The sequence below is a fragment of the Dreissena polymorpha genome, chromosome 4 (genome assembly GCF_020536995.1).
Source record: "Dreissena polymorpha isolate Duluth1 chromosome 4, UMN_Dpol_1.0, whole genome shotgun sequence".
Classification (NCBI taxonomy): domain Eukaryota; kingdom Metazoa; phylum Mollusca; class Bivalvia; order Myida; family Dreissenidae; genus Dreissena; species Dreissena polymorpha.
The window spans coordinates 23383171-23409472 of NC_068358.1; the positions used below are offsets into that span (position 1 = coordinate 23383171).

Consider the following 26302-nt stretch of genomic DNA (forward strand, 5'->3'; position numbering starts at 1 on the left):
TGTAGCCTAAAACTTTTTATTCACAACAAACTTTATTAAAGGGCAACGAAATAATATTTTGCCAAAAATCCTATAGAATCAACTTAGTCTACTAAATCCTACAGATAATTCAGTTTTAATCAAAATGGATGTGTAAGTGCTGTTTTAATGCACGTGTAAAATGATGTTAATAGTATTCTTGCAAACAAAATGTGCCTTCATCATTTCGGACGAAGAATATTCGGATAACAACCGATTAACTATAATAAATAGTGTATTATTGCGCTTCTAGTTTGAAAACGCAATAATTAAATATATAATTGAGTAATTAGATCATGTTATATCTAGTGCATGTCAGTATTGACTTTTAACATTGGCTTAATATATCGTACGATTTCCTTGTATCGAGCGTAGCAACTAGTATACTATTGATGGGCGAGGGACGTTTTGTGCCACTACCAGTCCGTGCCACTGATATTTGTGAAGGTAGGCATGGGACGTTTTGTCCCACGGATAATATAGAGGTGGATAGGTGTGAATAATACCGTATATTTGGTCTGAATCATAATGGGGAAACTGTCGCACCTTTGATTGTCACCTCTGTGCAAAAAAAAACCACAACATGGTTTTATTTCAAGATTATTTATTCTGGTTTGCAATAAACAGAGCAGATACATTACACATTTCAGAATTAGGGGGGGGGGGCTATATAGGAGTCACTTTTGGTCGGTCTTTCTGTCTTTAAAATTTCATCCAATCTTCACCAAACTTGGTCAGAAGTTGTACCAGATGATGTGTACGTCAAGTTTGAATATGGGTCATGCTGGGTAAAAAACTAGGTCACTGAGTGCGTTTTAAACCGAAAGTTTGCCCGGACCATAACTATGTCATTTATTGTTAGATTTTAAAATTACTTAGTACATTTGTTCACGATCATGGGACAGTGTGTCATGCAAAAGAAGTACGTCGACATTTCCAAGGTCACAGTTGGAGTTGCCCATAAATGAGCTTGTTCTGGCCATTACTTTGTCATTTATTGTGAGACTTTAAAATCATTTGGCACATTTGTTCACCATCATTGGACGGTGTTTCATGCAAAAGAATTAAGTTGATATCTCCAAGGTCAAGGTACACTTTGAGTTCAAAGGTCAAAAATGGCCATAAATGAGCTTGTCTGGGCCATAACTATGTCGTTAATTGTGAGATTTTGAAATCATTTGGCACATTTGTTCACAATCATTGAACTGTGTGTCATGCGAAAGAATAACGTTGATATCTCGAAGGTAAAGGTCACACTTTGAGTTCAAAGGTCAAAAATTGCCTTAACAATGTCGTTCATTGTGAGATTATAAAATGACCCTGTATATTAATTTTGTTCACAGTCATTGGACGGCGTGTCATGCGAAAGAGTTCAAGAGTTCAGGCCTTTTCTGTCTTTTTTTTGGAAAAAGTACCTAGCAAAATTGGGATTTTTCGAGTCGCAAAATCTTCCAAATTGGGAAGAATTTTCATCGACAAAAGCATTATTTGGGCATGGGGTTTTCCAGCCATTTGGATAAAAATCACAAAAATTATGGTTATATATTTTGTAGATTAAAAAAAAATAACATTGAGATATAGGTCTAATAATCATAAGTCTAAAGACACTTATTAAAAAAAAAAAAAAAAAAATTTTTTTTTTATTGGGATTTTTTTTTTAGAATTGGGAAAAAATATGCATATTTGGCATTGGGAATGGGTACGACTATCGGACACGTGAGATAGGCAGAAAAAGGCCTGAGAGTTCAAAGGTCAAAATGGCCATAAATGATAATTGCATAATAATTCTTAAAAATCGCCATAAATTAGCTTCTCTTGTTTTGTGAAAACAGCATGCAAAATATTCTGTGTCAATGCAGCATGTGGGGGTATACGTCACATCTGTGACAAAGCTCTAGTTTAATCATGAAACCAACAAGTACATTATGCATTATTGTATTATATTAATTCTTTATTTAAGTGGAGTTTTTGCTGAAAATTTGAAGATGTGTGCAATATTTCATGGAACTCCTATTTTTTTCCTTTTCCAAGTTAGGAGTCCAAAGACTTCTTTTTTAAAATCCTAGTGAGACCCCTGTCAATGTTGCTCAAAAGAAAATTTGCCAATATAAAAACTTGTTAAATATATATAAATAGAAGTTATAAAAAAGTTTAATTACTGTTTCAATTTGTATAAATATGTTCAGGGAATAAAATTTTGTAAATTTTGTTGGCCTTATGTCAATAACAATCGTGTACTCTTGCTTTTCGGATGTGATGTCTCGATTCCAGGTAAAGGGCATGGTGGATGTAATTTGTGGGTGTGAATGGAACTATCGGCTTTTCGTGGTTAAACAAGCTGTAAATAAACAATTTTGACATGGATTTAATGGGAATTAAATAAATCTTTAAAGGTAAATTGTTTATTGCGGCATTGTTTGCATTTATTCAGAAATTCTTTTACTTGTTTCCTTAACAGCTCAATACACGGTTATTGGAGGATATAGTCAGTGTTGTAAATTCCACTAGAATTAGTAACTTAAAGTTTGCTGTAGGCAAATATGATGAGAGCCCATCCCATTTTAGCGCCCTTGCTCCCGAATTGAATTCTTACTTGAACATACATAGCAGGGGTGGCGAAATCTCAAAAAACTAAACTTGTCCACGGACAACCATTTAGGAAATTTAACTTGTCCGTTGCTGAACAACACTTGTCCGTTAATGTTTATATAAATTATAAACGCATTTATTGATTAATGTAAAACACTGTGGAATATACCAAAATGAGTATGATTTTCTTATTTTGTTTATAGTTGTATTTCAATAGTACATTCATTATAGCAGTATATTATAAACAATATAAAGACTTTCTAAAACTTTTAATCTTGCAAAGCTAGTGTAATTAAAACATGTGTTGAACATAGTACATCGTAATCTTAACAAATTAAACTAGTCCAATATGTGGACCTCATCAGACCAGGGCTCGAAATTAACACTCGCACACTCGCAAAATGCGAGTGAAAAATACTGATTGCGAGTTAAGTTTTAAGCCACTAGTATTTTTTTGCGAGTAAAGAAATAGTGGGAAAAAAACTAGTAATATAAATGCACTCAACGTCATGAACGCTAAACCGTAGGTCAATTTATAGAACGTCTATGTATGCAGAAGCGCGCACCTTGTATGTAGACTGGTATACTTATAGTACAGATACGCGGATAGTATTGGAACAAAGAACGTTAAACAGTTGACTATTCACATTTGTTCATTGAACTTGCACAGACATGGCGTCGAAGCCAAACATAATTAGTTTCATTTTGCCTACAGACGGAAATAAAAATACAAAAGATAAAGTAAAGTTAACCGTTGATTTGTATTTTGGTGACGTCGCACTCAACACACAATATCATAGCTGATTTTTTTCAATATTTGAAAACCCATTAAAAATATCCCAAACTAACACTTAAACTTTGTTTTCTGAGTGAACACACTGCAAAATTTGCGAGTCTGTTTTTGATTTTGCGAGTTGGTAATAAAGCAGCTCGCAATGTTTTGCAAGTAGAAAAAAAAGTTAATTTTGAGCCCTGTCAGACTGAGGCTCCGCTACTGGTAGCAATTTGATTATCATCAACTGGTACATGTGTAATCATTGAAAATCTGTTAGCCAAGTTTCTTGAAAAGTTCTGGTGCGTTTACTTAGATAATATTTTTTATCATAATCTTTCTTAGTTTTTTTGGGAGGTGGACTGCTCAAAGCTTCGGGTTTCTGCTCCGTTGTTGAAGATTAAAAAAAAAGTTCCATTTTTTACCATTAAAGTCGTCTTAAATAACAAGGTAGACCGTGTTTTGATTATCTTACTTTGATACTTTTTATTTCCGTCTGATTGTAAAAATAAAGAAACCAGTCTGTACACTGTCTAACAGTCGGGCCAAATGTTTAAAATGCGGCATGCTCCTGGTCTCTTATAGAATTAGGGAGATCACTGCGCAGGAGAGTGCCCGTATTAAAACTTGATTGCTCCGCAAATAGCACTGACAATGTAATCGCATGTCAAAATCCGGTTTTGTAAAACTTAATTACAGCTTTAATACAATGTATTTTTTTTGTATACCTGGACCCGACTTTTAAAAAACTTGTTGTCCACGGACAACTTAATTGAAAAAAATCAGTTGCCCAGACAAGCAAATGTACGACTCGGGCAACTCGGACATTTGATTTCGCCACCCCTGCATAGGGCAATTACAAAGAGTGTTGCACTTTAATTGCAATGTGTAAGCTATATGCATACATGCCAGCATTTTCAGGTCCAAATCGGGATATTCCATAAAAATTGTTGCGACATTTTACCAAAAAGCGGGATTGTCCTGCCGAGACACCTAAACTGATCAATAATTTCACCTTAACTTTAGTAACTAGTTGGTATATTTCTTAAAAAAACTTTATATTTCAGGCCAATATCTATGATAACTGTGTTTAACAATTTCATGAACACAAAAGATCCTGAATTTTTCCGGAAGTAAGCAAACATGTGCATGCGTGTGATTCCATAAAGTGAAATGTTGCTTATACGTAAATTAGATATCCAATCAAGACACTGTATTCCAAATGAACATGTGGAACTCATGTAACGTGATGTGAACGCTTCGAGCAATGTTTTTATTCAACCAATTGTTAATTTACTCTAAATTTAGATTGATGCAATGATTATGTTCAAACATTCTGAAAATCAGTCGAAAAGGAAACTAAATTTATGTGAAACATTGATGTGTAACAGTCAGCATTCAGTTTGTTTGATTATTTTTAAATCAGTATTTTGACATTTTTTTTCACTGAGGTGACAGGGCCCTCAATCTATCAAATCTGCGGCCGCATTCAGTCTCATGATTATTATATCTCACCTGAAAAGTATTTTTTTTTATTTTTTTTTTTTATAGAAAGATGTGTCTCATGATTATTATATCTCAATTCTATTTCAATTTAATCTTGTCAAACATACTTAATTATGAAAAAAAGAAATGAATATAGCGCAAACATGTACAAATGTAATAATGAGAGAGAGTAAGTAAAAAAATCCCCCAAAAAGGGAAACGCAGCGAAAATTCCCCTTCATGAGGGTAGCGACCCGCTTCCCCTAAAATGGATTGAGGGCCCTGGGTGATATTATACACAGTTTTGTATGTCCCCCACTATAGTAGTGGGGGACATATTGTTTTTGCCCTGTCTGTCTGTTGGTCTGTTTGCGCCAACTTTAACATTTTGCAATAACTTTTGCTATATTGAAGATAGCAACTTCATATTTGGCATGCATGTGTATCTCATGAAGCTGCACATTTTGAGTGGTGAAAGGTCAAGGTCATCCTTCAAGGTCAGAGGTCTAATATATGTGGTAAAAATCGCTAATTTTATGAATACTTTTGCAATATTGAAGATAGCAACTTGATATTTGGCATGCATGTGTATCTCATGGAGCTTCACATTTTGAGTGGTGAAAGGTCAATGTCATCCTTCAAGGTCAGAGGTCAAATATATGTGGCCCAAATCGCTTATTTTATAAATACTTTTGCAATATTGAAGATAGCAACTTGATATTTGGCATGCATGTGTATCTCATGGAGCTGCACAGTTTGAGTGGTGAAAGGTCAAGGTCATCCTTCAAGGTCAGAGGTCAAATATATGTGGCCCAAATCGCTCATTTTATGAATACTTTTGCAATATTGAAGATAGCAACTTGATATTTAGCATGCATGTGTATCTCATGGAGCTGCACATTTTAAGTGGTGATAGGTCAAGGTCAAGGTCATCCTTCACAAGGTCAAGGTCATCCTTCAAGGTCAAACGTCATATAGGGGGACATTGTGTTTCACAAACACATCTTGTTTTTACGTGATAATGTGGCAGTTGGCTTTTTTTTCAGTACACGTATGACACATCTATCGAGAACAAATAAACCCCTATCATTAAAACGCCATGTTGTGAATGCCTGATAAAAACAATAATTCGCAGAAAAATTGCTGATAATATGTCAAAAACAACACTATTAGCAGTGCGTTGTAAAATTTGAGCAATGAATGGATTAGTGATGGTTAGTTTTAGCTGAACAAATTTATTGTAAATTTATGGAAGGTATGTCAGTTTTTACAAATGTCGGGACAAATTGTCTCATATGGGGATGCGCGGACAAATGCCCCAATAGCAGGATTTTTCCTTCAAGATCAGGACATCTGGCATATGGCTATATGTTTTTAAAATGCTATGGCCTTTTGAACTCTTTATAGAAAGCAGAACATCCATTAAATTTGGTGAATTTATTATCAAAGAAATTTTCATTTTGGCGACAATTATCAATTAACAGTTACATGTAATCCTAGCAGTAATCAATGAATGAATAGCTATATGTCAACGAGCCCTCGGGTCAATCAGTATATCAACAAGAAACATAACAATTAGCCTTAAATAACCATATTAGTCTATCTTTTGATATCCAATCTGGTGGGTTCCGTAGCATCCCAATCGGTTAAGTAACGCTCGATTGATCATTGTTGGCTCGGGTACTACTTACATGTACTTCGGGTACTCTTATGTACACTTACATGTACCCCGAGTACAGTAAATATACTAAAGCGTACTCAGGAATTTTACACTAAATCGGTCGTTGTCGGCTTAAAAAAATAAATAATTGTGTTCACATTTTTGTCAATTTTCTGTTAATTGGCTTCTATATTATCAAAACTTATACTCAAAAAGCATGTTGATGCATTTTTTTTTAAAAAGAAGTTTGTTTAAGATAATCAATTTCGTTTAACTGTAATTGGTGGCTCATTTTCTGACATCGTATTTTGGGCAGGAATACAACTCGGGTACAGTCTTATATTGACGGAATACGTTTAAGTTTATTTACCGTACCCGGGGTAAATATAAGTAAACTTACGAGTATTCAGGTTACATGTATGTAGTACCTGGGCCAACAATGACCAATCAAGCTTAAGTAAACCACTAAACATGTTGATTTTTTTACTCTTTTTATGAATGTAAACTTTCATTTATACTTATGAAGTATGATAACAAAACTTGGTCATCAATCAGAGGGTTTGGATAGCAAAGTAAATGACCGATAATATTTCTGGAGAAAGATAAACAAACACAAAATGTATAGGGTTCTTTTGAAAAAGAACTGTGTGGACTTCTTAAATCTTGCTTAATCCAAGGAAACTCTTTAAATATGACATTGAAATTTAAGTATTTCCACAAATATTTTAAATTCTAGCAATACTTACACTTTTGCTTTTACAAATCCTATGAGGCTGAATTGGGAATTAAAAGACTCTGGTCTCTGCAAGATTCATTTTAATGAGTATGGAGTTTAAAAAAATTGTTATTCAAGTGTGATAAAACAGACAACAGAAGAGCATCCTTATAGCACTTATGTGTTAATTGCATCTTAAAACTGGTCTTGTGACACACATGAGTCATCCAGGAAGTAGGGTAAATTGAAAACAGAAATCTACATGTATCAGGTGTGGCTAGAGGTGCATATTATCAGTGGATCAACATTAATATTTGCAAAAAAAAGATTAATGTACAGATAATTGTTTTAAGAGCATTACTTATTAATAAAAAATGTCTTGATGGTTTTATTTGTTGACAAATATATTTCATTTCATAAATAGTTACCAAGTAGTGATAGAAATAAGAACAAATTCCCAGGCAGTGCACTGGAAAATTCTTAACAGGGCTGGCTAGTCTGAGTTTAATAAAAACGGGCTTGTAACATTTTCTTGATCTCTAGTAATAACATAATAATTTGGACTTGGTTGGTCCAACTACTGATTTTTAGCGAGGCTGTTTTCAGAGAAAACGCGAGCTATTGTCATAGCCAGCTCGTTGTGTCATGTCGTCCGCCGGCGTCATGCTAAAACCTTAACATTGCCTCTAAAATCAAAGTACTTCCACCTACAACTTTGAAATTTCATATGTAGATGCACCTTGATGAGTTCTACACGCCACACCCATTTTTGGGTCACTTGGTCAAAGGTCAAGGTCACCATGACCTCTAAAACAAAAACAAAAATTCTGATAAGCTTTCGCAGCCGAGCGTGGCACCTGTTATGCGGTGCTCTTGTTAAAACTTGCCATGGATTGAATGATGTGCGAAAACAGAATAATTATTAGTATTATTAAGTCTTGCCATTCCACATAGTGGAATAATAGGTCTATAAAAATTGGTAATTTTTTTTTTGTACCTCTTTGTTAGTGGCTCAAGCATTTGAACGGTCTGAAGAAAGACCATGTCGCTTACGTTTCGACTCCCAACAGTTGCATTGTTTTCATCAGTTCTTCACAAAACTTTAAGAAAATGTTCCTTTACAAAGTCAAATAACTCCAGTATGTTGGAGTTACAGCATTTGAAATACATAAAATTGGCTATTTGGACCACAATTTCCTAGAGGTTTGTGCAGCAAACAAAATTGTCAAGTTCAATTGTTTTAGCTGAGTAAAGCCAATTTGGCTGTTTTAGCAATTTGCAGCATACAGTTTGATCCTTACATCACATGTTTTTAAGACTACTATATTTAAATATATGTTGCGGTTGGTGATGCTTAACTTTTGACCTCTAACGATTATTTACATGTAAGACGGTGCTTGGAAAAAACAAGGCTTTGTAAAAATCGATAAAGGTTACAGGATACTAAACTAAACAATAAGAATGGTCGTTCATTCATTTTTTTTAATCAACATACACCCATTACACATATATAATCAAAAATATTCATACAATATTCAATGTACATGTAGCATATTTAAAATAGCACACAAGGTAAGTACATGAGCATGAAAACAAAACGAATAGCAACATGATCATTACACAGTTTGTATTTAATTTACATTCTGTCAGAATTGTGTTGTGCAAAGTGTAAGATTGAAGACTGGTCAACCCACTAGCTTCCCGTTAGATTCGGCCATCCTTTCAATGCATCGTCGCAGTTTTCTCAACTCAAAACTTTTAAGCACCGACCAGATGAGAAAGTATCTTCGAATAATTGCCAGTTAATTAGGTGTGAAATGCCTTTCAGGGACCAACACACATTCTTGAGTTACTGAAAATCACATGTTTGAGTTGTTGCTGATATTTTTATATAGAAATTAAAGTAAAATGTTAGGGACTTCCTTTAATGCTCGAGTAATTGCCAATTTTTGAGAAATCGCCAGCTCGAGTTATTGCAATTCTACTGTAATGTAATAAGGTGTATTTTTGCATTCACTTTGTTTAAATCTAATTTATTGTATGAATGTGAACATAAGCACTTTAATTTTTATGCCCCCGTCATCAGATCTTCACAAAACTTTAAGAAAATGTTCCTTTACAAAGTCAAATAACTCCAGTATGTTGGAGTTACAGCATTTGAAATACATAAAATTGGCTATTTGGACCACAATTTCCTAGAGGTTTGTGCAGCAAACAAAATTGTCAAGTTCAATTGTTACATGTGTATAGCTGAGTAAAGCCAATTTAGCTGTTTTAGCAATTTGCAGCATACAGTTTGATCCTTACATCACATGTTTTTAAGACTACTATATTAATATAACATGTGACCGCTCTAGTTTTGAACACCAAAAAAGGGTACAATTATAATTTGTCCGAGTTATTTGAAGACTATTCAACTAGATTTCTTAAACAAGTTTCAAAGGTTTCATAATCTTCAAGTCATCATAAACATTAATTAATTCTTTTTAAAAACACAGTTTTGTGAAAGAATATTGATTAAATAGAAACAATAAGAAAGATAAACTATTCTATCTAGTTTAATTTGATTTTGTAAGAGTTACTGTTCTTTTTACATGATATTGACTTGTTTGTCATTTGTACTACAGGTAGATTGGTCAACAATACATTATGTCCATACTAATGCTTTAAAACTTGGCCACCATGGTGCAGGGGCGGAGCAGTTTTTCAAAGATGGTTATAGTGAAACCTTTTAAACTGTTTAAGTCACATTATTTGTCAAATCATGATGAAATTAGCTTACAATTTAAAAAAAATCCTGATGATGTCTGCATGGTCAAGTTCTAAAATGGTTCTGGTCTGTAAAGAAACATCGCTGCTAGTGGGCATTGCAGTTTTCCTTATATTGCTAAAGTAAAACCTTGTTAACCCTAGAAGACACATTTTTGGCACAATTGTAAAAAACATTTCTTCTTATTACAGTCTTCGAAATTAGCACACGCCCGATCGCCCGTGGCGAGTAAAATTACTGCCGGGCACAAACAAAAATTCACGTTTGTGGCCCGCCGGGCATGTAAATTATTGAAGCCAATTGACAGTTAAAAAAATATAAATCGTAAGCGGTTCTTGATATTTGCAGATCTATTTTTCAATTTTGCGAACAAACACCTTGCCGTAAGTTGTAAAACAATGAAATTCGATTGGTTTAACAACACGCACCTGCTTGCACACGTCATCGTTATTGTTTTTGACCGATGCAGTTCGGTCACATTCGGTTCTTATCGATGGTTGCTCTAGACATTAATCGAGAAGATGCTTTTTGAATCGATCGTTTCAATCAAGTAATACGCTTCCGTTTTTGTCAATGTAAACAAATGTCATTGTCGACATAGAGGCAGTATCTTAGGTATGTTGATGGGGCTAAGCCCGATAAAGCATTTCCAAAATAGAAAATTGACAATGATTTAGAGAAAAAGGAAGCCAAGAAATGGTACGATGACACCAGAGAACGCTCTTTTCAAGAGCACTGGTGTAACGATCGACCGTCTTAATTCTAGTGATTGATTAGCTGTAATTGTATTCACTACTATTGAAACAAATGTTCTGCTTTACTATGTGTAGCATGTAAGTGTTAAAATGTTGTGATTTGTTATAATTTTGGTTAAAAAAGTTTGGGCATGTAAAAAATATGTTGGGCATGTAAAAATTCTTAAGTAACTGGCCCGACTGGGATGTAACTTTTCAAAGCTAATTTCGAAGACTGTTATTATATCTTAACCTAGTTTGAAATGGTTCTGGTTTGTTGAAAAACATGGCTGCCAGTTGGGCAGTTTTCCTTTAAAGGGGCTGTCTAATGGATTGGTAAATTAACAAAATTTAAAAAAGTTGTTTCGGATTCGCAAATTTTTGTTTTTGTTATGATATTTTTGAAGAAATAGTAATACTGACCATTTACAATGCTCTTGAATATCAATTATATGCATCTTTTGACGATTTGAAAACCTGAAAATTATAAGCGTCATGCATGGACCTCTACCTTTTGATGAGGTTTGAGGTCACTGGGGTCAAGGTCACCAAGGCTAATAATAGATTTTCCTTCACGCTTTTGTTACAGTTTCTAATAGCGCCTTCAATACTTTACCGATCTCTTAACATATTTGCAATGTAGGTACCTTGCATGGACCTCTACCTTTTGATGAGGTTTGAGGTCACTGGGTTCAAGGTCAAGGTCACCGAGGCAAATAATAGATTTTCCTTCACGCTTTTGTTACAGTTTCTAATAACGCCTTCAAAACTTCAACTATCTCTTACATATTTGCAATGTAGGTACCTTGCATGGACCTCTATCTCTTGATGAGGTTTGGGGTCACTTGGGTTTAAGGTCACTGAGGCTAATAATATATTTTCCGTCATGCTTTTGTTACATTTTCTCATAGGGCCTTCAATACTTTACCAATCTCTTTCATATTTGGCATGTAGGTACCTTGCATGGACCTCTACCTTTTGATGAGGTTTGAGGTCACTGGGGTCAAGGTCACCGAGGCTAAAAATATATTTTTCCGTCACACTTTTGTTACAGCTTCAGACCTCTACCTTTTAATGACACTTGATGTCATTTGGGTTTAAGGTCAAGGTCACCGAGGCTAATAATATATTTTTTTAGGTGGTTATTAACACATAGATTGACAAAGCGCATCATCGGGGAGCATCCATCGTTTTCAACGATACTTCTTGTTTTTTAACAACTTCTATTCTTGAACGTGCCCTTGACAGATTTTTGCAATAACAAACAGAATAACATCAAATTATCATGACAATAGACTCTGTTCTTGTATATTCGGCTACTGAAGAGCTAAATTGGCTATTAATTCTGAATGAATGCAATTTTAACACAAGACATTATATTAAAATTTAACATGTTTACAACAAAATAAAAGTAAGAATTTTACCAAAATAAGATATTTTCTTTGTAACTGATCAATTCTATGAAGACACCATAGCAGCCCTAAAAAATCTTTCCCACCAGCAAGCTGTTGAGTTTTTTTTATAGGAAAACTCTTAACTCTTATAAAAGCTTCAATAGAAATAATAAAATACATCTTCTTTAAGGCTAATTAACAGAAACATACTGTTTGAAAGCAAATATTTACAAACAATTGGCATTTACAAAGCATGTGTTGTATAATTTGCTAATTTTCAAAATTTTAAGTTAGCTTTGGCAAAATCAAAATTTAACAATTTGAAGAAAAACAACAGTGTGAAAGACCTTAAAAACAAAACAAATAAATGACCCACGTGTTGTAAGAAATATTTCTTAATTCCAAAATATGGAGTTTTTTTAAAATTGCAAAATCAATAAAATTTGATTAAACTTCACTAAAGGAGGATATTTGTCCATGTAATAGGCCTTTAGTATTAACAAACATGGGAGTAAGGGACATCCTAGAAAGACTATTACTTAACTTTTTTTGATTTACATATTTTGAGACATGATTTTTAAAGATATTTAAAATATAAAACAATTTTTACACACCCGAATATTTTTCCTGAAACTATATATAGGGGTAATCCTTGACATATGGAGATGTTAAATTGTGCTGAATCATGCTAATAATGCTAATCTATCAACTGAATTCATTTTAAAAGTACCAGGATATTGGGTAAGGCAAAAGTCGTTCAATTAATGTGTTGGATATCCTGATTTATTCTAGGATGTGGACGTGACATGTAAAGATTTGGATTCTAAATTGACTTTTACAAAACTTTTCACCCATAAATTGTTTTTAGACAAAATAAGTAAAAGTATTTTCGTAGTTTGTTTGCCCTGCAAATTAATGTTTTGTATGAAATAGTTCAAGCAAACATATCTTCCTTTTGTTGGGTATTTTGATTGGAAATTCTTTCCATAAATCTCTTTTCAATAGATGTTATTTTTGTGGCATATTTTTCCTCGCCCACTTTTGTTTGTGTTACATTTTACCATGTTGTTGTAGTATTATGTATTTAAAATTCAGACAAACTCGGTCCACTTTGTTTGAATTTATAAATAGTTATTCAGCAAATAAATTCAAATTAATCCATATTACTAAAACCTACTTGCGCATTGCAATAACGTTTATTTTCTTAACAAATACAAATAATGTTCTTATAGATTTGTTTGTAAGTTTTGAGCAAAATATGAGGTGTGGGGACATTATGACCTAGTTGTAAAGCACCTGTCCATGAAATATGCAATACATGTTTTATTAGTATAAGTCACATACATTTATAACGTAATTTATTGACTGAAAACTGCTTGAAATTAAAAAAATGTATTGAACAAAGATTATGTTTGAAATGGAATATTCACTGGGTGAAGTAAATGTACAGTACAGCCAAAGCGGAACAAACGTATTTCGCGATCCGCGGTGGCAAGACGAAACGAGTCGATGCCGCGTCAGTCGTTGAAGCCGCGTCAGTATGCGGCGGCAAGTCCCATTTCGCCGCGAAACTTCGCATCTGTCCGCCGAGGCATGCCGCGATCCGCGACATGATGCTGAGTCGATGCGCATCATGAAATGAAAAATCTTTGTAAAATTATAAGTTACATGTAGTTAACAAATTTTGAAAGAACAATTATAATAATAATTAAAATCATAATAAATTTATTGTGCGCGGATTGTATTAGCATATACATGTAGTTAATGTGTCTGGCCAATTAAGTTTGTTTCCCGCCCGTAGTGTATGTATTTCACACATAAACAAGGTCACGTAATTATGTTTTCGCACATACAAGTGGTCAAGGCTCCAGCATATGGTGGATTTATAAATTAATTGCATGTTGATTCTGCTATATATTTGAGCTGAGAAAATTAGCAGTTTGAAGCCACATCAATAATCAAGACGGTGACGACGTATTTGTTGTTTTGTTAATTATCAGCTTATTATCACTATTGTTTGAATATGCGTATATAAACACGTTTTATTTTGTTCATATTATACAGTTAATATCGCTACTAATTACCCGATAATCCCGTATATTCCAGTTTTAAAGCAAATGCTGGAAAATATTTACGATACACAAACATTCTCGATATTTCCTTAAGTATCAAATACATTTTTGGAATTTGTTACTATTTATAGAGATGATGAAATAACATCTAATCGGGCGTTTTTTTCCCCACTGAACACGCGATTTACGCCTGACGTGATGTTCATGTATTTATACAACACAAAATACACCCAAACTTTCCAAACGACATTTTACATGTCTGCATAATTTTCGTGCGCTTTTTATGAAACAAAGGATATTTTTGCACTGTTTATTTGACGCTAGAATTTGCCAAAGGACGCGTTAGCATTAAAATTCGGAAGTGTGTTTCGGATTACAAATTTAATAATGATAATCGAACGAAACATAAACAGTTGCGCGTAATTAATTCTACGCTACACATACATGTGTGTACATGTAGGTGGATATCTTTTCACTCGATCCGCCGCGTACGTATGAGGCGGATTTACTCCGCGGAAGTACGCGAGGTTAATACAGACTCGGCGTCGTTGCGCGGATCGATGCCGCTGAACACACGATTCTAATAATCTGGCCGTGGCGTAGCCGCGGATTATGTTTGTGCCGCTTTGGCTGTACTGTACATGCTAGTTCAGTGTTTTTCTTACAAATTCTGGTCAGGTAGGGTGACCCATTTCTAATGAAAAAATGTATTATATTCACGAGTGAAGGATTCCTAAAAAAGACATTTATTAATCTAAAATCCAGCTCTGGCCCCATTCCCAAAATGGTGAAAAAAAACTGCAGTTTACTTCAATTAAAATAAGATGTGTTACCTAATTATGCAATTCAATTCTGCTTGTGCATCTGAAGTTTCACTTTGCTTATACAGTAAAACTGCGATAACTCGAGGTAGCACGGGACTGACCTCGATGCTCGAGTAATCGCAATTTTCAAGTAATCCATGGTATTATTTGTTTTCACTGTTGCGGTTGGTGATGCTTAACTTTTGACCGCTAACTATTATTTACATGTAAGACGGTGCTTGGAAAGGACAAGGCTTTGTAAAAATCAATAAAGGTTACAGGATACTAAACTAAACAATAGGAATGGTTGTTCATTCATTTAATTTAATCAACATATACCCATAACACATATATATAATCAAAAATATTCATACAATATTCAATGTACATGTAGCATATTTAAAATAGCACACAAGGTAAGTACATGAGCATGAAAAAAAAACGAATAACAACATGATCATTACACAGTTTGTATTTAATTTACATTCTGTCAGAATTGTGTTGTGCAAAGTGTAAGATTGAAGACTGTTCAACCCACTAGCTTCCCGTTAGATTCGGCCATCCTTTCAATGCATCGTCGCAGTTTTCTCAACTCAAAAATTTTAAGCACCGACCAGATGAGAAAGTATCTTCGAATAATTGCCAGTTAATTAGGTGTGAAATGCCTTTCAGGGACCAACACACATTCTTGAGTTACTGAAAATGACATGTTTGAGTTCTTGCGGATATTTTTATATAGAAATTAAAGGAAAATGTTAGGGACTTCCTTTAATGCTCGAGTAATTGCCAATTTTCGAGAAATCGCCAGCTCGAGTTATTGCAATTCGACTGTAATGTAATAAGGTGTATTTTTGCATTCACTTTGTTTAAATCTAATTTATTGTATGAATGTGAACATAAGCACTTTAATTTTTATGCCCCCGGTAGGGTGGCATATAGCAGTTGAACTGTCCGTCAGTCAGTATGTCAGTGTGTCAGTATGTCAGTCTGTCCATCCTTCCGAAAAAAACTTTAACATTGGCCATAACTTTTTCACTATTGAAGATAGCAACTTGATATTTGGTATGCACGTGTATCTCATGGAGTGACCATTTTGAGTGCTAAAATTTCAAAGTGAACATCATCCTTCAAGGTCTAGGGTCGAAAAAACAAATCCAAGGGAAGTAATAAGCTTTAAATGGACATAATTATCTTCCTTGCCAACGTATATATTTTTGTTAAATCAATGAAAGCGGCGCAGTAGGCGGCATTGTGTTTCTGACATACAAATCGTGGAAAAAGATCAAGGTCAAGGTCATCCTTCAAGGTCTAAGGTCAAAAATACAAATCAAAGGGAAGTAATAAGCTTTAAAGGGAGATAATTATTCAATATTGAACTTAGCCACTTGATATTTGGCATGCATGTGTATCTCATGGAGCTGCACATTGAGTGGTAAATCTGTGAATCTACAGTCACGGTAGTGGTTTTTAATTATTTGCTACTAAAAATAGACAGTGGCTTTTAATTATTTGCTACTAAAAATAGAGATTTGTTAGAGACAATTATTTTCAAGGGAAGTAATTTATATAATTATAAATATCATATTATATATTTCCTTACCAAGAATTTAACTTCTTTTCACAGTTACTGTACATATTTATTATTTGGATTATTTGTAACTCAACTAAATGATTTTTCAAAGTTTTTTATAATTTAAATGATATAATTATCATTTCTTTACTGTAATAATTTGTGAATAGTAGGTTACATACCTCTGGACTTATAAAGGTACAGTACAGCCAAAGCGGAACAAACGTATTTCGCGATCCGCGGCGGCAAGGCGAAACGAGTCGATGCCGCGTCAGTATGCGGCGGCAAGTAGCATTTCGCCGTGAAACTTCGCATCTGTCCGCCAAGGCATGCCGCAATGCGCGACATGATACCGAGTCGATTCGCATCATGAAATAAAAAATCTTTTTAAAATTATAAGTGACATGTAGTTAATAAATTATGAAAGAACAATTATAATAATAATTAAAATCATAATAAATTTATTGTGCGCGGATTTTATTAGTATATAAATGTAAGCGTAGTTAATGTGTCTGGCCAATTATTAAGTTTGTTTCCCGCCGGGCTGTGGCGTATGTATTTCACATATAAATAAGGTCACGTAATTATGTTTTCGCACATACAAGTGGTCAAGGCTCCAGCATATGGTTGAATTATAAATTAATTGCATGTTGATTCCGCTATTATATATTAGCTGAGAAAAATAGCAGTTTGAAGCCACATCAATAATCAAGATGGTGACGACGTATTTGTAGTTTTGTTAATTATCAGCTTATTACAACTATTGTTTGAATATGCGTATATATACACATTTTATTTTGTTCATATTATACAGTTAATATCGCTACTAATTACCCGATAATCCCGTATATTCCAGTTTTAAAGCAAATGCTGGTAAATATTTACGATACACAAACATTCTCGATATTTCCTTAAGTATCAAATACATTTTGGCATTTGTTACTTTTTATAGAGATGATGAAATAACGTCTAATCTGGGCGTTTTTTTTCTCCACTGAACACACGATTTACGCCTGACGTGATGTTCATGTAAATACAACACAAAATACACCCAAACTTTCCAAACGACGTTCTACATGTCTGCATAATTTTCGCGCGCTTTTTATGAAACAAAGTATATTTTTGCACTGTTTATTTGACGCTAGAATTTGCCAAAGGACGCGTTAGCATTAAAATTCGGAAGTGTGTTTCGGATTACAAATTTAACAATGATAATCGAACGAAACATAAACAGTTGCGCGTAATTAATTCTATGCTTCACATACATGTACATTGTATGTACATGTAGGTGGATATCTTTTCACTCGATCCGCCGCGTACGTATGCGGCGGATTTACGAAAGTACGCGAGGTTAATACAGACTCAGTCTTGTTGCGCTGATTGATGCCGAATGCCACGGCGATACGCCGCGTGAACACACGATTCGGCCGCGACGGACTAATAATCTGGCCGTGGCGTAGCCGCGGATTATGTTTGTGCCGCTTTGGCTGTACTGTACATGATGAACTCTGGCTATTATCTCTTTGATAAACCACAGGCCTTGGTTGTCAGTCATGTCTGACTTGGTCAATTTGGCTGTCTACTATGGTGTACGAAGTGGTCCAAAACTATTCTAAACTGTCCGGGACAGTTTATAAACCGTCCGGGATGGTTTGTAAACCGTCCGGGACGGTTTACTAAACTGTCCCGGACAGTTTCTTACTTTTGAACCGCTCGTGGGTCTGTAAACCGTACCAGGCTATTTATTTTGTGGATTACAAACCGTCCGGGACAGTTTAGGAAAATTGCAATCCCCAGCTTTGCTTGCGGTATTTTTGTCAATTGCTTACTTGAAAAATTATTATTCAGTCTATTAAACCTGTTCGGTTTAAAAGCTGCTTCCTTCTATGTATAAAAAATGCACTGTAAAAGATGAAATTCGTTACCAATGTCAGAAATACTTTGTGGGCAAATACATTTATTTCGAGTACTTAAAACATTCATTTTTAACTCTGGCGTTTTTGGCAGCAATGATTGATTGAATATTTTTAAAATCATGTTTTGTCCGAAAAAAATAGCGTCGCTCGAGATGACAGTGATATTACATTACGCTCGTAAAACTTCTAAAGTAAAGCATTATTGTTAGGAGTGTTCTGATTGGTTGATATAGTTTAAACCGTCCTGGATGGTTTATGCGCATGAACGGTCCAAAACTTCCCTAAACCGTCCCGGACAGTTTGTAAACTGTCCGGGACAGTTTAGTAAACTGTCCAGGACAGTTTAGTAAACTGTCCGGGACAGTTTACAAACCGTCCTGGACGGTTTATAAACTGTCCCGGACAGTTTAGAATAGTTTTGGACCAGTTCGTACACCATAGTCTACAGACCCTCCACCCCCCTTGTTGGATTGGACAAAACCCAAGGGAAGTAATAAGCTTTAAAGGGAGATGATTTCTATACCTCCCAAATGATGAATAAACATTTTATTTCAAAGCGGCGCAGTAGGGGGCATTGTGTTTTTGACGAACACATCTCTTGTTAAATATATTTTATTAAAAATGTTTCTAGTATAAATTGATTTTATATCAATAACAAAAAACATTAAAATGCACTATTCACTTAAAGAAATGATGGTAAACAGTTACATGCAATAAACTATATTCAGGCCAGTGAAACTGGATAAAAACTGTGTTAAAAGGAAGACAAATAAAAAATGCCATCTGAATTGTTTAGTGAATGAACAAAAAGTCTTTTAAAAAATCATTAATTTCTTAATTATGCGTTTGAAATGTAGTCTTATTCTAACAATTCATAAAAAGTGTTTAAGGTATTTAACTTTTTATGCCCCTGGATCGAATGATCAGGGGGGGGGGGAGGGCTTATATTGTTTTTGGCCTGTCTGTCTGTCATTGTATGTGTCACAAATCTTTAACCTTGGTCAAACTTTTGCAATATTGAGGATAGCAACTTGATATTTGGCATGCATGTGTATCTCCTGGAGCTTCACATTTTGAGTGGTCAAGGTCATCCTTCAAGGTCAAAGGTCAAAACAAGAAAAAAAAGAAAAGCGGCGCATAAGGGGGCATTTTGTTTCTGACAAACACATCTCTTCTTTTAAGTGAAATTTCTCCCCTGCTTGTTGTTCATAAAAGTAATGGATGATTGTTAGCCATTAAAAACATTAATTTTAAATGATATTTCCTAATTAAATTAGGCTACACATAACAATATTAAGATCAATTACAAATAATTCCATCATGTCCCTTTAATAAATGTCATCCTAATTATTCCCTGCCAAATGCGGATATATTGTTTTCGGGTTGTCGGTCTGGCACAAACTTTTCAGAGCTATATCTAAGACACTTAATGGGTCTGTTTTAAGATATTAATGAGAAGTGTCATGCACATGAACCATTACCCTACACATTTTCAAATAAGAGTTATTATACCCCCACAAACGTTTACGGGGGTATATAGGAGTGAGCTTGTCTGTAGGTCGGTTGGTCGGTCGGTTGGTCGGTCTGTCGGTCCATTACTTTAGTATTTAGTGTCCGCTCTCTATTTCAAGTTGTTTTCATCCGATCTTCACCAAACTTGATCAGATGTTGTATCTGCACGATGTCTAGGTCAAGTTCGAATTTGGGTCATGCCTGGTCAATAACTAGGTCACGGGGTCACTTAGTGCATTTTAAACATTGACCATGGTGTCCGCTCTCTAATTCAAGTAGTTTTCATCCAAGTTTCACCAAACTTGGTCAGAAGTTGTATCTAGTTTCCCTTTGTTGTTTTTGTATGAAGTCTGTCAATCACACATTTTTCAGGGCTATATTTCATACACTTTTTAAGATTTCAACTTGAATTTTTATTTGTGTATAGATGTCAATGAGAAGTGCCATGCACATGAACCATAACCCTACACATTTTTAAATTAGAGTTATTTTCCTTTGTTGTTTTTGTATGAAGTCCGTCAAACACAAATTTTTCAGGGCTATATCTCATAAACTTTTTAAGATTTCAACTTGAAATTTCATTGGTGTATTATAAGATATCAATGAGAAGTGCCATTGCACATGAACCAATACCATACCCTTTTTCAAATAAGAGTTATTTCCCTTTGTTGTTTTTGTATGATGTCTGTTTGTCACAAACCTTTTTAAAGGGCTATATCTCAAAAACTATGTAAGATTTTAACATGAAAGTTCATAGGTGTACAGATACATGTATTAATGAGAAGAAATGGTATGTACAAGAACCATTATAACCCTACTTTTTGGGGGGCCATTTGAAGATATTAATGCTTTATTCTGGAACCTTAGACAGTTAATAAAATTTGAATTGACACCCTCGAAAGGACATTCAAATAATTTGTTATACTAAAAAGCACACATTTTAATGTCAAAAAAAGCTTATTGACGACAAGTTTGTAAGAAACAGGTTCATGTAAAAGAATTGCTTCGGATTCAAATAAGTGGGAATAAAAACATAATATGATGTTAATATAAATTTTAAACATTTATTTGATTGTTTTTTGTTTGAACTACATGTTGAAGAAAATTTAATTAAGAATAAATATTTCATTGGAGAATATTTAATAATTTTCATTGTATAAGTAGACTAGACAATTAAAATAAACAATTTTACCCAATGCATGTTATTTATAATATTGGTTATGTATTAACAAATAGCAGCCTATAATATTACAAGAAATGAATATCAACCCATCGTTTCAAGTTTGACCTTAAATCATTAAAAAATATTATCTAACTTCCTATTTAAAAAGCCAAAAATGAGCGTTAGAAAGTTGTATCTGCAGTCAATTTAACGCACACTTGGGCTTTTATTTGTAAGTACACCTTTATTAGCACACCTGTATTGGGGCGAAATTGTCCTATCTTAAAATGAAGTAACCCAATAACATGAGCCAGTTTTGTACCGACATGGTTCACTTTCTGTTAAATATTGAACCAAGAGCATTCAAGCACACACAGCTTGTCACGTTTTCGTGTTCACTGCGCATGTGCAGAAAATCTACAGTGTCATTTAAATCGTCAGATTCATGAATGATTGTCAAAACACACAGATAGAAAGTATTTTAGTAAAGGACTGCCAAATTATTCTTTCATTTTTGATGAAATGAGGTTTTCACATATGAATAAACGGGCTTGGTTCGCAAGTTACTAGTAATTAGTTCGCTATTAGAAGGTTTTAACAACGATGTGTTAATGTGATGATAGTTTACTTTTTTGCCTTAGAAGTAAATAAAGTTAAATTTGTTTGCCATATAAGTAAATTCATGTCTCTACCGTACTTTATTTTAACATTGAGAATATATTGAATGCCTTTAAGTGGTACATGTATTAAGGTCCTTGGACATTGGCTTTTAGTTTGTAGTTACAGGTTATGGACTTAACAGATTTCTCTCAAATTTCTGCTGTGCTGCTTCAAAGCTCAGTAGGGGTTATTGTTTTTCACAAACACAGCTCTTGTCTTTGACTGATTCTCCCCTATTGCACAATATTTTATCCCTTTTGTTTCCTGAAGAATTGATTCTTACAGGCAGGCGTTTTTTACTGGAAATAAGAAATAAACAAGTTTGTTTGTATTATAATTGATAACCTTGTTTTTAGTGTTTGTATTAATGTACAAGACTCACAAAAGTGGGTTAAAAAGTGGACATTTAGTGACTATAATGGTCAGATATGAGCAGAAAACAAAACTAACTGGGCCAGATTCTGGTACACACACTGGAGTTATTGCCCTTTGTGCTAAAATAATACCAAAATCGTTTTGCTACTATAGATAGTTAACATTTGCTAAGCCTGTTACTTGTCTATATAGAACTTTGCACAATTCATTTCTTTGATTAACCCTTTACCACTTAGATATGTATGTTCATGCATTCGTAGTCCCCTAGATTACATGTATGTTATATTTAATTTAAGACCTTTCTTACTAGATTCAAGTTAAAAAGGCTTCATCTCCAAACCTTAATTAGATACTCATGAGCAGCAAACAGCATAAAACCTGAACAGACTGTGAGTCTGCACATAGTCATTTTCACTTTGCTTCTTAGTGGTTAACCCTTTGCATGCTGGGAAATTTGTTGTCTGCTAAAATGTCGTCTGCTGAATTTCTAAAATTAGCATTTTCTTCGATTTTTTTCAAAGAATACTATAAGAACAGCAAACAGTTTGGATCCAGATGAGACACCACGTTCTGTGGCGTCTCATCTGGATCCAAACTGTTTGCAAAGGCCTTGAAAATTCGGTTCCAGCACTGAAAGGGTTAAGGGTTAATACATAAGAAACAGAGCCATATTTGAAAAATAGATCTCTTTATTTGCTGTTGAAATATTAACATGTAGCTCTGTCATCAGAAATATACATATAAATATTTGTTTGCATAAAATTAAAGCATTTTGAAATGAGGAAATCATGTGTAAATGACCCTCAGCAATTTACTGTGGATTACAAATTAGGAATATCATAGATCTGTTATTAAGCTTTGTCATAATGACACAGCAATATTTGAAGCATGGCCATAAGCTCTCCTGAAATGAAGGTATCTAAAGTTTATGGAGATTCAAAGTATACATCAGGATCTGTTTCCTGATTTGAAGGGGCTAATGAGTTATTTAAATGGATACCTATTGCTAGTTGCAATATTTCGAAAAATTATATTTCATTGTGATCAATGAAGATAGATCATAGCGTGATGCATTTTTCTTAAAGATGTAAATGGAATAAATGAGATGAATTTTCGTTTATCAGGAACAAGGAAACGGTTCAAATTGATGATGACATTTGGAGATTTTGACTTATTTTGACTGTGTGCAGGAGAGAGAAATTATTTATATAAAAAAATATTACTTTCTGATTGATTGATAATTAATAAGCATCAATTACAGAATTTAACTGTAATTGATATTTGACTGGCATATTTCCTTATATTGAAATGATAAAGTTCATGACACTTGTGAGTCATATGAATCGTCATGAAAGTGACAGATCACATCACACAGTTCTGAAGCATTTTTATTAGAAAAATGGGTTAGGCCACGACTTTTATATTTCTTGGTTTACAAAACCGCCGACCCTAATTTTTGGAAAATGGGAAAAAAAATAAAATCGGAAAATCGTCTTTTTTATATATATTTTATTCCCGACCGCACTGAAAAACGAGCGAAACGAGAAAAAAAAACGATCCGGTTTGAGTACGGTTGCGAATAAAATCAAGTAAGTTTGCAATTATATATATATATATATAAATATATATATATTTTAAATATAATTGTGTATGAACAATTAATAATGAGTTGAAATTATTTGAATTTTTTTAGCGTTTGCAACTTAAATCATGGTGAAAAATGGAATATTTTGCATCTCTTTTTGTTGAATTTGATAATTCATTAAAGACTAATAGTCAGGTCTGAAATTTGAACCTCTGTGAGAGGAACCCATCATTGTCCTGTTATTATACTAGAGTGTAACCTCCACTGACCTGAACATGACAAACAAATCTGTGAGCATGTCTCTTTAATTAGGTCATTGTTACAAAATCAGGTACATGTTACAATTATCATTCAGTTGTCCTATAATACATGAAAGATAATATTGTTGTGGTCTCACATGATCTTACAATGTTGATGTCATGAGTGTGCATAATTTGTATATAGGGCATGAGTTTGCTGTGCATGTTTAATGATAAGAAACATTAGAAATATGGTCAGACAAATGATGTTCAGCAATTAAAATGTTGAGAATTTATTATGATAATTGCAATAAAAATGTAAATGCACGAGCATCTTTAAGGCAGTTACTTATCAGGACAATTATTGCATTGTCACGATACTGTAAATTTCATCATCGCATGTTTTCATGTATATGACAGTCAGACTTCCATGTACTAGTCTGTCATGTATGAATTGTCTTAAGTACTTTGGGAAAAAATTATGTGAGAGCTTTATTCACCATTAGGGCTAAAACCACTTCCAAAAGGCTTGATTGTGACTTAAGCTCGTCTTCTCTGAGTTTGCCTAAAAAATGTTGTATTTTATAGTTTGTTTTCTTTGTTTGTATTTACTTTTAATTAAAAAAAAAACAACTAGAATCTTGATCTTTTCACTTCATGCAATATTAGCTACTTATGCAAAAGTAATATTCATTTAAAAAACAGAAAGACATTTTTTTTTAATAAACACATTATCTCATACTCTACTTTAATATGACCTGTTTACTGGATTCATTAACTTATGATTTACCTCATCTCATTCTTGGAAGTAGTTAATTGTTTTTATGCCTTGCAGCTATGATCATAACGTAACTTTTGTTATAACAATTGTGGTGTGAGACACGTAAAGCTGCCACACTACTGTAATCAACGTCGCTGTTTTCTCAACGGCAACTCAAAAATGTCAACTCATCCTGGGCAACCTTCACCTTGCGTCAGCTCACGTTCTCTGCTTATTGATAAAGTGAAATAAACCATATCAAAAGTTTACGTGGCAAATGTGAGCCTTTGTAAAGAGGCACACAGGTATGAAATGAAATTAGATTATTTATTGGCCTCTTATTACAATTGACGTGTAATGCAAATTTTTTGCGGTGTTCCTAGTATCAGTAGTATGTCAGATGATATATGTCTCCAGCATTTTTATTGTGATTTGAATATAATTGAATACTATTAATGTCCTTAACATTACTTTTATGGTAATGATTACATGATAGTTCAGTCTGATAATATCCCATAATATAGGTCCTATTTTTGTTGAACTTCATATGTACATTAAGGGCTCCATCTGTTCTTTTTACAAAAAGTTCGCTCCTCATGCCCAGTGATTTTTATACCCTTAAGGCATCAACTGATCAACTGATGCCAAAAGGCAAAAAGCTTATTTCATAACAATTCAGAGGGACCAATTCTCAGTAACTTTAAAATGAAGAGTTTTATCTAACATCAAGGATGCGTTTTGCAAAGCTTTCATATGTGCATATATGAGGTTTTTTAATATTATCATCTCTGATTTTGACATTGACCTAATTTTCGATGGGACAATTAATCAATGAATACTGACAAGGCTTCAAGGAGGGGCATCTGCCTTGATTGCCGTATCATTTAAGACTGCATTCAAACAAACAAAACTATAAATTACAATACATTAACAATAAATCGAGGCATAGTGGCATATAAATGTTGAATTATAAATGTTAACTGAAAACTAGGTTTCTCATGAGAACCTAGGTTCTCATTCTGAGAACTTAGGTTCTCATGAGAACCTAGGTTTTCAAATGAGAACCTAGGTTCTCATGAAAACCTAGGTTCTCATTTGAAAACTTGGGTTCTTGAAGCCATGTGCAATCTTCAAGTGAGAACCTAGGTTATCATGAGAACCTAGGTTTTCAAATGAGAACCTAGGTTCTCATGAAAACCTAGGTTCTCATTTGAAAACTTGGGTTCTTGAAGCCATGTGCAATCTTCAAGCGAGAACCTAGGTTCTCATTCTGAGAACTTAGGTTCTCAGAATTTCTCATTCTGAGAACCTAGGTTCTCATGAGAAACCTAGTTTCTTGGGATTATGCGTCGAACCGCAAGAAACTAGGTTTCTCATGAGAACCTAGGTTCTCAGAATGAGAACCTAGGTTCTCATGAGAACATAGGTTTTCAAATGAGAACCTAGGTTCTAATGAAAACCTAGGTTCTCATTTGAAAACTTGGGTTCTTGAAGCCATGTGCAATCTTCAA

General features: G+C 34.0%; 1 protein-coding gene and 1 pseudogene across 2 annotated transcripts in view; both read left to right on the forward strand.

The window, feature by feature from the left end:
- Window positions 1-26302, forward strand: part of LOC127876748 (kelch-like ECH-associated protein 1B) — a 67291-nt gene continuing 40989 nt past the window's right edge. The window contains exon 1 of one of the 2 annotated variants that reach the window (XM_052422178.1): window positions 1-132. The gene's annotated coding sequence lies outside the window, so the exon portion shown is untranslated. Of the gene's footprint in view, window positions 466-26302 lie in introns of both variants that reach the window. The other variant, XM_052422176.1, reaches the window with a different exon arrangement.
- LOC127880352 (small nucleolar RNA snR44) lies at window positions 18809-18959 on the forward strand (annotated as a pseudogene).